The sequence below is a fragment of the Delphinapterus leucas genome, chromosome X, assembly GCF_059928025.1.
Source record: "Delphinapterus leucas isolate spDelLeu-1000000601 "Yukka" chromosome X, BTC_Dleu_Yukka2, whole genome shotgun sequence".
Classification (NCBI taxonomy): Eukaryota; Metazoa; Chordata; class Mammalia; order Artiodactyla; family Monodontidae; genus Delphinapterus; species Delphinapterus leucas.
The window spans coordinates 29,519,707-29,533,930 of NC_143150.1; the positions used below are offsets into that span (position 1 = coordinate 29,519,707).

The following is a 14,224-nucleotide window of genomic DNA, read 5'->3' on the forward strand; positions in this document are numbered from 1 at the left end:
ATTGGGGATCAGAAGCCAAATCATTTTTGTGGCCTCCTAAATATATATTTTGTGGGCTCCTAAATATATATATATATATATATATATATATATATATATATATATATATGTGTGTGTGTGTGTATGGGACCTAGTCCCCTCACCTACAGTGCCTAAGGGATAAGTGCCCCTGCCTCATGTCTGTGGAGGGTGGTCCAGAAACAAAAAAAGGTTTGTTGACCCATTCTCTTTCAAAAACTGGCAAGACATGGCAATATGAGTACCTCCTCCTGATTTTAACCAAGACGTTTCCTCCTCACGTTGGCCCTTGGTGAGTTCGGCAGGCCTCTCCCTCTCTTGGCTGGATACCCTGTACACAGTTTTGGTTCCATATTAGTTATCGCATGAGAGACCTATGAGGGTTTTTATCATGATTTGCATTAGACAAGCTAGGAGGTCTGTGACAGCTCAGGAGGTGTGTCCTTCCACATCTCAGATTTCCACAGTGAATTTGTGTTTTCTCAACTTTAGTCACCCATGTGACCCTTGACAAGTGTTGCCCTACCTTGGCATCAGTCATGGTCGTATTTATTTAAAAGTTTTACTTAACTTCACACTTTGAAAACCTTAAATACTGAATGGAGCTTCATCCTAAGCAGTAACAGCCATGAATCGTAGTCGATGTAGAAGATTTATGGGAGCAGGGGCCCTGGAGCCAGATTGCTGGCATCTAAATCCTGGCTTTGCTCAACGCTTGCTAGCTGGCTAAACTGTTAGGTTGCTTATTCTCACTTAATCGTGGTTTCCACATCTGTAAACTGAGGATAGCAATAGTAACTACCTCACCAGGTTATCGTGAGGATTAACTGAGATGGTAAAAACACAGTGTTACCAATGGCCATACCGTGCTGTCTCACATTTCCAATTTTCATCAATTTTGTGGTTTATTTATTCACAAAGGTCCATGAGAGAAGAAAGATGATGGCTATTCTCTGGCAGTTGGCAATGAGGACAGAAAGTTTTCTTGTGAATATGTCGCTACCATGTTTTTGTGTCCCTATATATGCTTCAGTCAGTAATCCTCTGTTGGCTGCTCTGTTTACAAGGCCCTGCCTCAGGCAGTGTGGAGAGTGTCATGATTCCAGACGCAGCTATTGTGCCATGGGTTCTCGCAGTCTGGGGAGAGAGATCAGCCCATGTGAGAGAAAGAAGCTGAAAATGCTGGAGACAGAGTGCCCAGCCCCACCACCACTAACTTGCTGTGTGGCCAGAGCTAAATCAGCTGACCTCTCTGTGCCTCAGGTGCCACGTCTGCAGGATGGGGATCATGATGGTACCTGCTGTACCGTGTTGTGAAATTTACATGAAGGAATACAAATAAGGCCCATGGTGAGGGCTCAGGTAACTTTAGCTGATGCTAGAGTTAAGGGGTCGGGACTGACTGCGGTCATTCTGCACAGGGGCCTGCACTGTGACTGAGGATGCTGGACACGGAGTGTCGCCCCTGCCCCTGAGTGGATATGAGAGTCTGTGGAGTGGCACAGAGCTGTGCTTGCTCAGGCTGGTGACACCATGTGGGTACTCACTGTGCACCAGGGCCTGGCTAATCGATCTTATAGCCGTCCCCACACTCTCTTTAGTTCCTAATGGAAGAAATGGAGGCTCGGAGAGGTTCAGTGACTTTCCTAAGGTTACATAGGTCAGTGGAAGAGGGCCAGGATTCAAACCGTTGAAGAGACTTTGTTCTTAGCAGCCCGTGGTAGAAGCAGATTTGGCTTTTTTTGCAGGGTAGCGGGGTTTCCCTTACACCTCACAGAGTGAGTCAAATTTTGGTAAATGCTAAGCAGGCCGTGCATGGAACTTCAGTTCAGGGAGGTAGTATGAGCAGCCCCAGGAGTGATCAAGTGTAAAGCTTGTCTTAGGCAACGCCAACCCAAACAGGGTGGTCAGGAGAATGAATGCATATGAGGTGCTGACCTTGAGAGGGAGCTGGAGGGGGAGCCTGGAGAGAACTCTGTACTGGGTGGGAACTAAAGTTTAAAAGTTAGGTTGGGGTCCAATTTATGGAAGGAGTTAGAATGTCTGCATTTGGGATCATGGAAAACTGTAAGAGTTTTGTGCCGGGGGAGTGCCTTAATGAAAGCAGTGTTTTAGGATGTGTTTATAGGAAGGGAATCTCTAGGCTGGCTCTTGGTTCAGTTCATTGCAGTTACTGGGCCTGTGGGACAAGGTACAGATCCGGAGGGCTTACTTGGAGGCCACAGCTGGCTGTCAGTGGGATTGGGAGTCCCCTTGAATTTGAATGTAAAGTTCCGTGTGGATGGTGGCATTAGAATAGTGTGTGCACTTTTCATCAGAAAAAGTGGGACACAATGCCCCTAACCACCCCCTCCCACCCAAAATAATAAGAAGAATAAATAATAAATAATGATAATAATCGGAAAGACCAAGGAATTGAGTAATGGAAGCAGTCTCTGGAGTTGCAGCATATGCATCTGGTTTTAGGGCACTTCTACTTTCCTGCTCATAGCAAGAGCTTTGGCCCTGAATTCTCACTACACGACACTGACAAGCCTTATTGCCCCTGAGCCTTAGTTTCCCGAACTATAAACAGCTATTACTCTTACTACTACTATTTGCTAAACTAAAGATAATCATCTCACGGAATTCTTATGAAGTCAGAATGAAGTATGGAAAGATACTCTATTAACTTTAATTGTGTATAAACATAAGGGGTGATTTATGTAATTGTTTTATTTTTTATTGAAGTATAGTTGAATTATAATGCTTTGTTAATTACTGCTGTTCAGCAGAGTGACTCAGTTATACATACATACATATATATATATATATATATATACATTCTTTTTCATACTCTTTTCCATTATGGTTTATCATAGGATATTGAATATAGTTCCCTGTGCTATACAGTAGGACCTTGTTGTTTATCCATTTTATATATACTAGCTTGCATCTGCTAATCCCAAACTCCCAATCCATCCCTCTCCCACCCCACCTTCCCCCTTGGCAACCACCGGTCTTTTTTTTTTTTAATATTTAATTTTATTTATTTTTGGCTGAGTTGGGTTTTCGTTGCTGCGCGCGGGCTTTCTCCAGTTGTCGCGAGCGGGGGCTACTCTTCGTTGCGGTGCACGGGCTTCTCACTGCGGTGGATTTTCTTGTTGCGGAGCATGGGCTCTAGGCATGCGGGCTTCAGTAGTTGTGGCACGCGGGCTCTAGAGCGCAGGCTCGGTAGTTGTGGTGCACGGGCTTACTTGCTCCACGGCATGTGGGATCTTCCTGGACCAGGGGTCAAACCCGTGTCCCCTGCATTGGCAGGCAGATTCTCAACCACTGTGCCACCAGGGAAGTCCCACCAGTCTATTCTGTATGTCCCTGATTCTGTTTCTGTTTCATAGATAAGTTCATTTGTGTCATATTTTAGATTCCACATATAAGTGGTATCATATGGTATTTGTCTCTCTGACTTACTTCACTTAGTATGATAATCTCTAGTTGCATTGTAATTGTTACTTGTGATAGGGGTTTTACTCATTTCTTTTGAAAGACACTTTTTATCATGAAAATATTCAAATATACACAACAATGGCAAGAGTACTGGAACGGACTCCCATAAAAACCATCATCCAGCTTCAGCATTTATCACGATCTTACCAAATTGTTTCATCTATCTCCTTTCCTTGCTCCCTCCCTCCCTGCTTCCCTCCCTCCCTTCTTTCCTCCCTTCGTTCTTTCTGTCCTTCTCTCTTCCTCCCCTCCCCACTCACTCTCCTCTTCTTGCTGTGCTGATTTAAAAGAAACTCAAGACAACTTGTGTTTTCATCCCTGTATCTTTATGTGTATATGCACTTTCTAAAAAATACAGTCTTTTTTCCTACATAACCAGAGTGCCATCCAGGCGCCTGAATGGTAATACTAATCCCTTGGCGCCATCACCCAGTCGCTTGTATTCTGAATTCCCTGATTGCCTCAAGAAATGACTTTTTACAGTTGGTTCTTTTAGGATATAAGTTTTTCTGTGTCTACGCTGATAAAATAAAAGGAAAACTTGAGGGGGTGGGCATTTGCATATCTAATCCCAGCCTTAGAAAGCGGAGGAGGAAATTAAAGACAGCCCTGGATATATACTACTGCTGGTGGTTGTATGTGGCAATAAAAGTGATTCAGTGTTTGCATTCACTGCCCTATCTCAGGACAGCATGGACCCTTTGGGTTTGTTCCAAATCATTTGCAGACTAAATCCCAGTCCAGACACTGGGACAGTGCATCCCTTTGCTGTAACCAGGCATTAAGGGTAAAATTGCATGATTTTCCTTTAAATTCTGCCTGAGATATTAGGCCATTATGAGCTGCAAGCTTGTAGAACCACCGCTGTTCGTGGCTCCATGTGGTGAAGCATGAACCAGGCGTCTCGCTAAGGATGTCTTTACCTTAGGCAGCCTGGGCTCAAGCCTCAAGGGCTGCTCCCTGTAGCCACATTCTCTGCGGGCATCCTTCAGAGGGAAACCTTACATGACATTCTTGAGCCTTGCTAGGACTGGGAAAAGCTGTTTGCTTTTTTATTTATTTATTATTTATTTATTTATTTTATTTGGCTGCATTGGGTCTTCGTTGCTGCGTGCGGGCTTTCTCTAGTTGCGGCGAGCAGGGGCTACTCTTCGTTGCAGTGCGCGGGCTTCTCATTGCGGTGGCTTCTCTTGTTGCGAAGCGTGGGCTGTAGGCACGCAGGCATCAGTAGTTGTGGCACGTGGGCTCAGTACTTGTGGCTCGCCGGCTCTAGAGCGCAGGCTCAGTCGTTGTGGCGCAGGGGCTTATTTTCTCCGCGGCATGTGGGATCTTCCTGGACCAGGGCTTGAACCCGTGACCCCTGCACTGGCAGGCAGATTCTTAACCACCGTGCCACCAGAGAAGCCCAAGCTATTTGCTTTTAGTCTACTCGATGGTAGAAGAAATGCAATGTGCTAATTCCTGTCAACTTTCAGATTTTTCAAGTTCTAGCTCAATCCCCATCTCTTGGAGGAAGCCACAGTACTCTCATCTTCTGAGCTCTTACTGCTCTTGAAATGGGACCAATTCATTGGATCCCTATCACACATTGCTTCCATTGCGAGTCAGTCTTAAATGTATGGAAGCATGAACGGTGTATGTATGTGTGTGTGTGTGTGTGTGTGTGTCCATGGGTGAATGTAATATGTATGTATACGTATGTGTATTTTGTGACTTCTCAGTTACGGTGTAAGCTGGCACTTGACACACTTGTTAGCATTCCCCATGCAGTACCCCAGAGCAGTGCTGTGTACATAGCAGGCATTCAGTAAGGACTTGTTGATTGGTTGAAAGTGAATATAGAAGAAGGGTGGATGGCCTTGACTAAGGCCACTGAGCCTGGGGGCTTTTACTAGCTGAGCTTGTCCAGTGTTGGCTCCATTCTCTTATTTTCCTCCCAGCCCATCTGGCAGTCCTGAGTGACAGACTCTGAGGTAGCAAAGATCTTCCCAGAGAGGCTCTAGCACTTAGCTGGTGGCCTTCCACGGGGGTGGAGAAACAGATCAGCAGCATGCTCTCCTCTGTGTCTGAAGCACTGTGTGTGGAGCTGCCCTGGAAGTCTGAATTGCAAAGGCTCTTCTCTCCTCTTTCTCTCTCCTTCTTCATAGTTATCATCCTTTTCCTCCCTATCATTAGTGTGTGTATGTGTCTGTGTGTGTGTATAGTTTTTTAATTCATTGTCCATGTACTATAAATGAGGGCCAAAGAAAGACATAAGCAAGTCATGGAGAGAAAGAAAATACATGAGTTAAAGTCACATATATTCTGGAACAAGACAAATGCCACAGGTGAGTAACAAAGCAATAATATGGGAGTTCAAAGAAGGTAGATGTTACTTTCAATACAAATCTGGAAGCATACTTGAAGAAGTAGACTTAAAGATGACTCAGGTGTGCGTGGGAGTTCTTATTTGCCTTCCGCAAAGAAACACTCAAGAACAAAAGTAACAGATTATCATTGTAATTTACATGGAGATGATGAAGAAAGCAAAACTGAAACAAACTAAACTGAACTATAACCTTGTCTAACATCCAAGGGTGATAATGAAAACTACCTTTTCAGTTTCTTATCCTATAATTTCTTTTACAAGTACTATATTCCACATACTGTAGATAGTGTGCAGAGTCCTGCTCTTTGTATAATTTGAATTCATGCTAGATTATCTTGGCACTCACAGGTAGAAGTTTAATTTCTAGGACACCAAAACTTCACAGACAGTAACTATACCCACCACTTAGCTCAATAGCTGATGGCGTGCAGGGGAAAAGGCTTTGTAGCCCGGTTTCCCAAGCCCTGGGCAGCAATTACATAAATGTTGATGCAAATGAATATGAAGAAGGCATACAGACAATGAACTTAAAATGTCTGTACACCTTTTAAGGACCTATTCTTTTTTATTTTTGCCTTGTACACTTTTTTTTAACGTTTTTATTGGAGTATAATTGCTTTACAATGGTGTGTTAGTTTCTGCTTTATGACGAAGCGAATCAGTTATACATATACATATATCCCCATATCTCCTCCCTCTCGCATCTCCCTCCCTCCCACCCTCCCTACCCCACCCCTCTAGGTGGTCACAAAGCACCGAGCTGATCTCCCTGTGCTATGCGACTGCTTCCCACTAGCTATCTATTTTACATTTGGTAGTGTGTATATGTCCATGGCACTCTCTCACTTTGTCCCAGCTTACCCTTCCCCCTCCCCGTATCCTCAAGTCCATTCTCTAGTAGGTCTGCGTCTTTAGTCCCTTAAGAACCTATTCTTGAGGAACTGACTTCATATGTGCTTGAGTAGACGGATAGAGATCCATAATCAAATATATGTATATAGGTATAGTTTACACAAAGGTGTATACATATATATACACACAGATATATATATGTGTGTGTATATATATACATATATGTGTGTGTGTGTATATATATATACATATATATATATCTTTGTATAGACTCTACCTATATAAACTTATATATTATATGTCTCTGAATTCTACACACACACTCAGACACACACGTTCAATTCCTTCTAACACTGGCATCCTTTAGGTACCACTTCTGTGTGGAGTCACACTGAGGTTAAGTCTGAAGTGGCAATTATTCAAATTAATGCACCGAGGAGCCCAATTATATTAAATTATTTAAAACCAGGCATAAATGCTTTGCATAAGGAGTGAATATGTGAATACTTAGGCATTAGAGTGAGGGGATAATTCACACTCAGAACACAACAGACGAGCAACTGATGTATGTTTAGTGAAGGTGACGCTGATGTGGAGGGGAGAGCGTAGAGTCCAAGTCTGCTCCTCCCGCAGCTGTTCTTTTGTTATCTTTTCCACAGAGAGTGGTTTCTTGCTTTTAGAACAAAATAAGATGCTCTCAGAACTTTGGTTAGCGAAGAAAATACTTTTAGGACTTTAGAATCTTTTAGAATTTCTGTAAAACACCATTTTGTCAGCTGACGAAGGAGGCACTTGAATGTCGAACACTTTCCAGAGGCGAGGGCCCGGGCTGGGTGGCACAGCTCACAGGCTTTGGGTCCCCGAGCTGTCCCACTGGAGGCAGCTCGCTGCCTAGGGCAGGGCTTGAGCTGCTGCCAGTGTGCTGAGGGGCAGGTGTGACTTCCTTGCCCTGACGCCCGGGGTGCCCTTCTTCTCCAGCACCCACTCAGGCCTCTTCCTCGCCACCCCCGCCTCACAATCCTGCACGGGACCCTGTGCAGGAGACACAGCTGGGGACTGAGGGCGGGAGCGGCCTGGCTGGCGCCCAGGTCAATCCAGGCAGGGAAAACGGTGAGCTTCCCCCCAACTGAGGTGGCCTCAGATGCCCTTCTACAACAGCCTCCGTGCCTGGACCCCGTTCCAGGTGACATCCCCTGGGAACAAGCAGTTGCGTCTAGGAGGGCAGGAGGTGAGAGGCCCCCTCACTGGCGGGTGTCTGTACAGTAGGTGATCACTTGTTGGGGGTGCATACGTCCTTGCCCGGGGACAACCTAGGCCAGGATCAGCCCATGAGAGCCTGGCAGTGTCCTGGGAAAGAAAGCCAGAGGCCCCGTGCCCAGTGCTGCCACGTAAGGCCCAGCCTGGTGTAGACCAAGTAGGGGCTCCCAGCAACTTCAAACGTCTGAGGTAGGAAAACAAGGCTGCCCAGCTCATGGCAGCCCCGACAGGGATCCCCCAGGGCTGATCGGCGCTTCCAGCCCAAGGGCTGAGGAGACGAGGTCCCCTCCCCGCCCCCACACAGCCCCATGGGAGAGAGGCCCTCTCCTGCTGGAGTTTCTTAAGTGTTTGGTAAAGTAGTGGAGAGAGTGGCAGCCCTAAATCCTCATTTTCTGGAATTCTTTGATATGCCAGCCTGAGAGCGTTGCTAACATAGTAGGTTTTGCATTATAGTGGAGGTGGGAGGGCGAGTTGCAACCTTTGAAATATGTCTAAAGAACAAAACAAACTAAAACAACAATTTCAAACAAAGTTTCACCGACCTGAGAAAGGTGGAAAAGAGTTATACAGAGTGGAACGTACGCCGTGAGGATTCCTCACACGTTCAAAGTTTTGAGACAACCAAATGCATTCATGAATAGTCTCTTGAGGAATTTCTGACACCTGAGGCTTTTCTTCCTTTTCGTGGTTCTGTTACGAAGAGATGGGGTGTGTGGAATTTGTTGGTAGTGGAGGATGACTCTTAGTTCAGGCAGGATTCTTACCTGTGGTAAGGTGAAATACTTATGCTCTTCGAGTGATGACTAGTTTGTGAGTCAAAGGATCAGGAGTGATTATTTGCGACTATAGAAAAGCCTAAGTTAAATCAAAGGAGTATTTGTGGGGGGAAAGAAGAAGAAAAGAAAGAAAGAGAGAAAAAGAAGAATCAGGATGGGTTCACTAGCTTTGCTGCAGAGAGCATGTGTGAGGGCAGTGATGGACACAGGCTGCAGAGCTGGTGGTGGGGTCTGGAAAGCAGTGCTGGCGGCCTAAGGCCACGGGATGGGCTCACAGTCAGGTCTGGCCAGGGCTTGGGAGGCGCAGGCCTCTGCTTTGTCAAGCAGGCAAAGCAAGCTCAGAGGAAAAGAGAAACTGAAGTTTTGGTGGCTTGCTTCTCCTGGGTTTACGTAGTGGTCTCTTAATGGAGTTCTGAAGGCAAAAGGAGCAACAAGAAACACATGAAGAAGACGGGAGAATGTTTTCATCTATTTCCAAACTCTACAGCATGAGCGTCCCAAAGAAACATTTAATGGACACCCTCCCTTGGTTTGCAAGGACAGTAGGAGTTGTTTCATGAAACCAGTATTGGAAATATGGAAGTAGTGTCAGCCTGAACCTCACACAGCCAGCTTTGCACATTGCTTATATTTATGCAGATTTGACCATTGGTACACTGGAACCCCCCAAAGTGAGCTCTGTTACACTGGCTTTTCTCGACTACATATTCATGCAGCAGAAGGACCCAAATACTAAGATGGGAGAGGGAAAATGGGGCGACAGAGAGAGGAGGCCCTTGGTCTCGTGTAAAATTTGCCGCGTGGAAACATCCAAAAATCTAAATATGGCATAATTCCATTAACTGAGATGCTGAGGGAGCAGTGGAGTCCACAGGACAGGTTTTACTTTCAGTTGTTAATAGTTGCCAGATATTTAGGGGGGAGCCGTTTTGTGACCCCTCACTCACGTGGTTGTCGGCTGTCTTCCTAAAATGCAGGTTGCACCCTCTTGACTTAAGCATAAGGGACAGGATGGGGATCTCCTGGTTGATTCGCAGCTCCTAGAGGGCGCAACCTTGCTGGGCACCAGAGGCTCTGGTCCAAGGCCCTGCAACTGTAGCCAGAGCGGAGTGACCTGACCTGGTCCTGAGCCCAGGAAGGTTTGGAGGGTGGGGCAGGTTGGAGAGTGCAGAATTGACAGAGGTGACAATGGTATGCCTCTTTCCCCCCAAACTCTTGTCTGGGCAACGATTTTAAGAGTTGTAGGAAATTTGGGCTGAGTTCGTCTAAGCATTCGTTACCCCTATAGTCTAATATTAAGGCAGTGTCCAGGGCTTCAGTTCCGCCGGTGTCCAGCAAGACAAACCACAAAGTCCCTGGGCCCCCCATGACCAAACCTCCCTCACAATACCATCTCCATCTTTTTAACCATCCCATGGTTCCAGAGGATGAATGACCCTTTTTAGTCATCCTTGGGGAAAGCTTTTGTTGAAAAATCCAGCCCACTCCTATTGATTATTTACTGTAACCAAAGATGGGTTTTTCAAAATAGGGACCGTTCCCCTCAGTATGATTTTAAAAGGCACCCACTTTTTCCTATGCTCAACTTCCCCCATAACTAAGGTGACACCTGCCCAATGAGTAAGGATTAGTGGCTGCTGGAGCTGACGGTCAGTTGTCAGGACGCAGACCTACCAGGCATAGTAATAACAGCAGGGACAGAGCGCAGTTGGTCAGCTCCACCTGCGTGTAAGAGTGGGGGAAATAATAGTAAAGGTGGGAGGGGAGAGACAAAGCCATATGCCAATCCAGAGCCTGGCACATAGTCGGTGCTAGCTCTTGGGGTGGGAGGGCGGCTGAAGGGAGCACCTTCAGCTACATATCCTAAGATACTTTAGCAAGAAGGAAATAGCTTCTCCTGATGCACTTTCAAATCTTCAAGGCACCGAGAGCTCCCTGCTGCAATTTTTCATATCTGACATGAAATGCTCAATATACTAATCAATCCCTTTTTCTCTCTGCTTGAAGGTTTGGTTTAAGAGTAGAAGGGCCAAGTGTTGGAGACATCAGAGTGCAGTAATGCTCAGAAACGTGCCCCACGTGCCCCCGGTCCTCCCTGCTGTCATCAGCGTGTGTGAACCCTGCCGTGCCATTCTGCTTCAGGAGCTGGATTGGGTCCACGTTTTTCTGGAGCAAGTGCCGCTGGAGCTGCCTCTGCTGCCCGTGCCGCCCATGCCACCCAACCTGCCTGTGCCACCCGTGCCGCCTGAGCCACCCATGCCACCCAGGCCGCCTATGCCACCCTTTCCTCCTATGCTGTTGCCTCCTCCGCCCTGTTGTCTTCCACACGTGCTTCACTGTAGGTGCCCTCATGTGGCATGGCGTCGTTCCTTTCCATTGGAGGTCCTTCAGCTGCCCCGACTTTCTATTGAATTGTTTATGTGACGGTTTTTTCCAAAGTGCCTTTGAGCCAGTTTCAAATTCTGCATACCTCACCACCAAGAACAGTTCCCCAAATGCCTGCAAAGTATATTAAATAGAAGTAGAGCCCTTGACCCACTGTTTTAGGGCATGTTTTTGTATTTTCAATAAAGTTGTGAGTTCTCTGCATATTTGTTCTCTGTGTCACATGGGGTTAGTAAATTTGATGGAAATTGCTAAGCCAACGCCATTCAGACCGAATGCCCAGGAGGCCTCCTTTCATGCAGTAACAGCCCTGAGTCACCATCATAGGCCATGCACATCTCAGAAGTTTGCCAGGTGCCCGTGAGGGGTTTACACAGACCCACCTGTTCTCTTCCACCCTCTCCCCCAGCACCCATGCTCCCCGCACGCTGCCCCGTTGGGACCACCTAGATGTGCAAGCCGGGTGGTGTGAGTCTCGAATGGGAGAACAGTGTGTTTCAAAGCAGGCCTGAGGCCCATTTATGGTGACCAGCTCAGGTACAAGGAGGACTCCAAGGGACACTTCTGCAGTGACTACTCATAGGGCTTTATGGAAGAAAGGGAGCGGGGCACCGTCGGCTTCTCTCCCAGTCCTGTTCACCGCCTTCCCTGTTGTGGAGGGCACGTGGGGAGAGAAACCACGCTCGCGGAGGGGAGGGGCCTACCTCTGCGAAGGTAACACAAGAGGAGACTGTCCAGGCCCGCATGCGGCTCTTCTCACCCCCTCTCCCCCACCCCCAGATACGGAAAGCATATCGTAGCTCCTTCCGCAGCTCAGAGCTTAGGGATGATGTGGCCTTCAAGTGTATTTTGTCACCTTCAACATTCTTGAGAGAACCCTCGTTCCAACTAATTCAACACTGAAAGAGAGCCTCTTGGGTGAGTGTTGCCTGAAGCCAGGAGGTGGTGGTCCCTGAGCACTGATCCAGGATAATCACTTTATTTAAAAGAAGCAGGTAGGGCTTCCCTGGTGACACAGTGGTTAAGAGTCTGCCTGCGGGAAGATCCCACATGCCGCGGAGCAACTAAGCCCGTGCGCCACAACTACTGAGCCTGTGTGCCACAACTACTGAAGCCCGCACACCTAGAGCCCGTGCTCCACCACAGGAGCAGCCACTGCAATGGGAAGCGCCGCGACTACAGTAAGCCCGCGCACAGCCACAAAGACCCAACACAGCCAAACATAAAATAAATTCATTTTAAAAATAAAAATAAATAAAAGCAGCAGGTATGGGAACATATGTATATGTAAAACGGATCCACTTTGTTATAAAGCAGAAACTAACACACCATTGTAAAGCAATTATACTCCAATAAAGATGTTAAAAAAATAAATAGAATGAAAGCAGCAGGTAGGCCTTACCTTTCTTCATGGGGCCTTCTTCAAATGGAACTTCCAGGTAGAAAACACACACGCACACACACAGATACTACACAGGTATGCAGCCTATATCACATGTCTGTGATAGAAGCACAAACATACCCATAAAATACCCGGAACACAAGCAGAATTGGCTTGTGTTATTAAAATAACCCTTATGAAATGTATCTAGCGGCCTGTTGTCCTTGCCTTCGGTTATTTCAGGTTCGATGCTGGGAAAGAACGTGTGTCCTTGTCCACCGGGGTCTTGGGGACGGGGAGGGGCTCATGCGGAACTGAAGCACTGTCTATGCTGCATCGCCAGTTTATTTACACAGGCACACACAACCCTTCTTGTTGGTAGGACGACCCCAGCCTGAGGAAGAGTTTTGCTGACGGACCAAAAACTGTTTCCACGGCTAGTCAGGTTTGGGCGGTAGCACTGCAGAGGGTTCTTGGAACCTGGACACCTGAGATCTTCTCTGAGATCGGAATCGCCTCCTTCTTACGCAGTAGCGATGGTTTCAGGATCAAGCCTCCGGATGGAGAAAAACATAGCCTTTCTTTGAAGTTCCCCAAGCCCAGCAAAGCCGCAGGCTCCACGCTTAGCCACCACTCCCGCTCCCATTCTAACCTCAGTCCCGAGACCTGAATGTCCTCAGCCAACAGCTGTCGAGGCTTCAGCCCAGCTCCCGAAACCAATCCTACAGCTCCTGCTCAAGGTGTCATTCTCAAGAGCTGTCCTGGGCACCATCTTCCCTTGTGACTCCAGGATACTTCTGCGCAAATGGCAAGTTTTGAAACTGCCTCTTGGTACGTTCCTTGATGGAGGTCTTGCTATTCTTTTCCTTTGTGCATTTTAATAGTCAGGTGCTAGAGGGAAACTGGCTATTTTCATTTATTTATTTTATTTGGGTGGGATAATGACATCTTTATTTTGGACTACCTCGTAAAGAAATGTAGCATTTCCTTCCTCCCCCCAGTTTTATTGAGATATAATTGACATACAACACTGTATACGTTTAAAGTGTACAGTATAATGATTTGACTTACATACATCATGAGATTATTAGCACAAGTTTAGTGAACATCCATCATCTTATATAGATACATGAATAAATAGAAAAAAAATTTTTGTGTGTGATGAGAACTCTCAGGATTTACTCTCTTAACTTTCATATGTAACATACAGTTGTGTTAATTATATTTATCGTGTTGTGCATTACATCCCCAGTACTTATTTGGCTTATAACTGGAAGTTTGTATCATTTGACTGCCTTCATCCATTCCCCACCCCACCACAAATCTGATCTCTTTTTCTATGAGTTTGTGAGTTTCTTTTTGAAGTATAATTGACCTACAACACTCAGTTAGTTCCTGTTACATAGTGAGTGGGTATTTCTATCTATTTCAAAATGATCTCCACGATACGTCTAGTTATGATATGTCACCAGAGATATCACAGAGCTATTGATTATATTCCCCACACTGTACATTTCATACCTGTGACTCATTTATTTTGCAAGTGGAAATTTGTACCTCTTAATTTCCGTCACCTATTTCTTTCCTTCTTCCACCCCTCTCCCCCTCTGGCAACCACATGTTTGTTCTCCGAATCGGTGACTTTGTTTCTGTTTTGTAATGTTTATTCACTTGTTTTGAACCCAAGTCCCCTGCGTT

At 46.2% G+C, this 14,224-nt stretch overlaps 1 non-coding gene across 1 annotated transcript; it reads right to left on the minus strand.

Annotated features, from left to right (window-relative positions):
• Positions 1–8,162: 8,162 nt before the first annotated feature.
• LOC149744186 (small Cajal body-specific RNA 20) lies at positions 8,163–8,306 on the minus strand. Its single transcript, XR_016391445.1, has one exon.
• Positions 8,307–14,224: the final 5,918 nt, after the last annotated feature.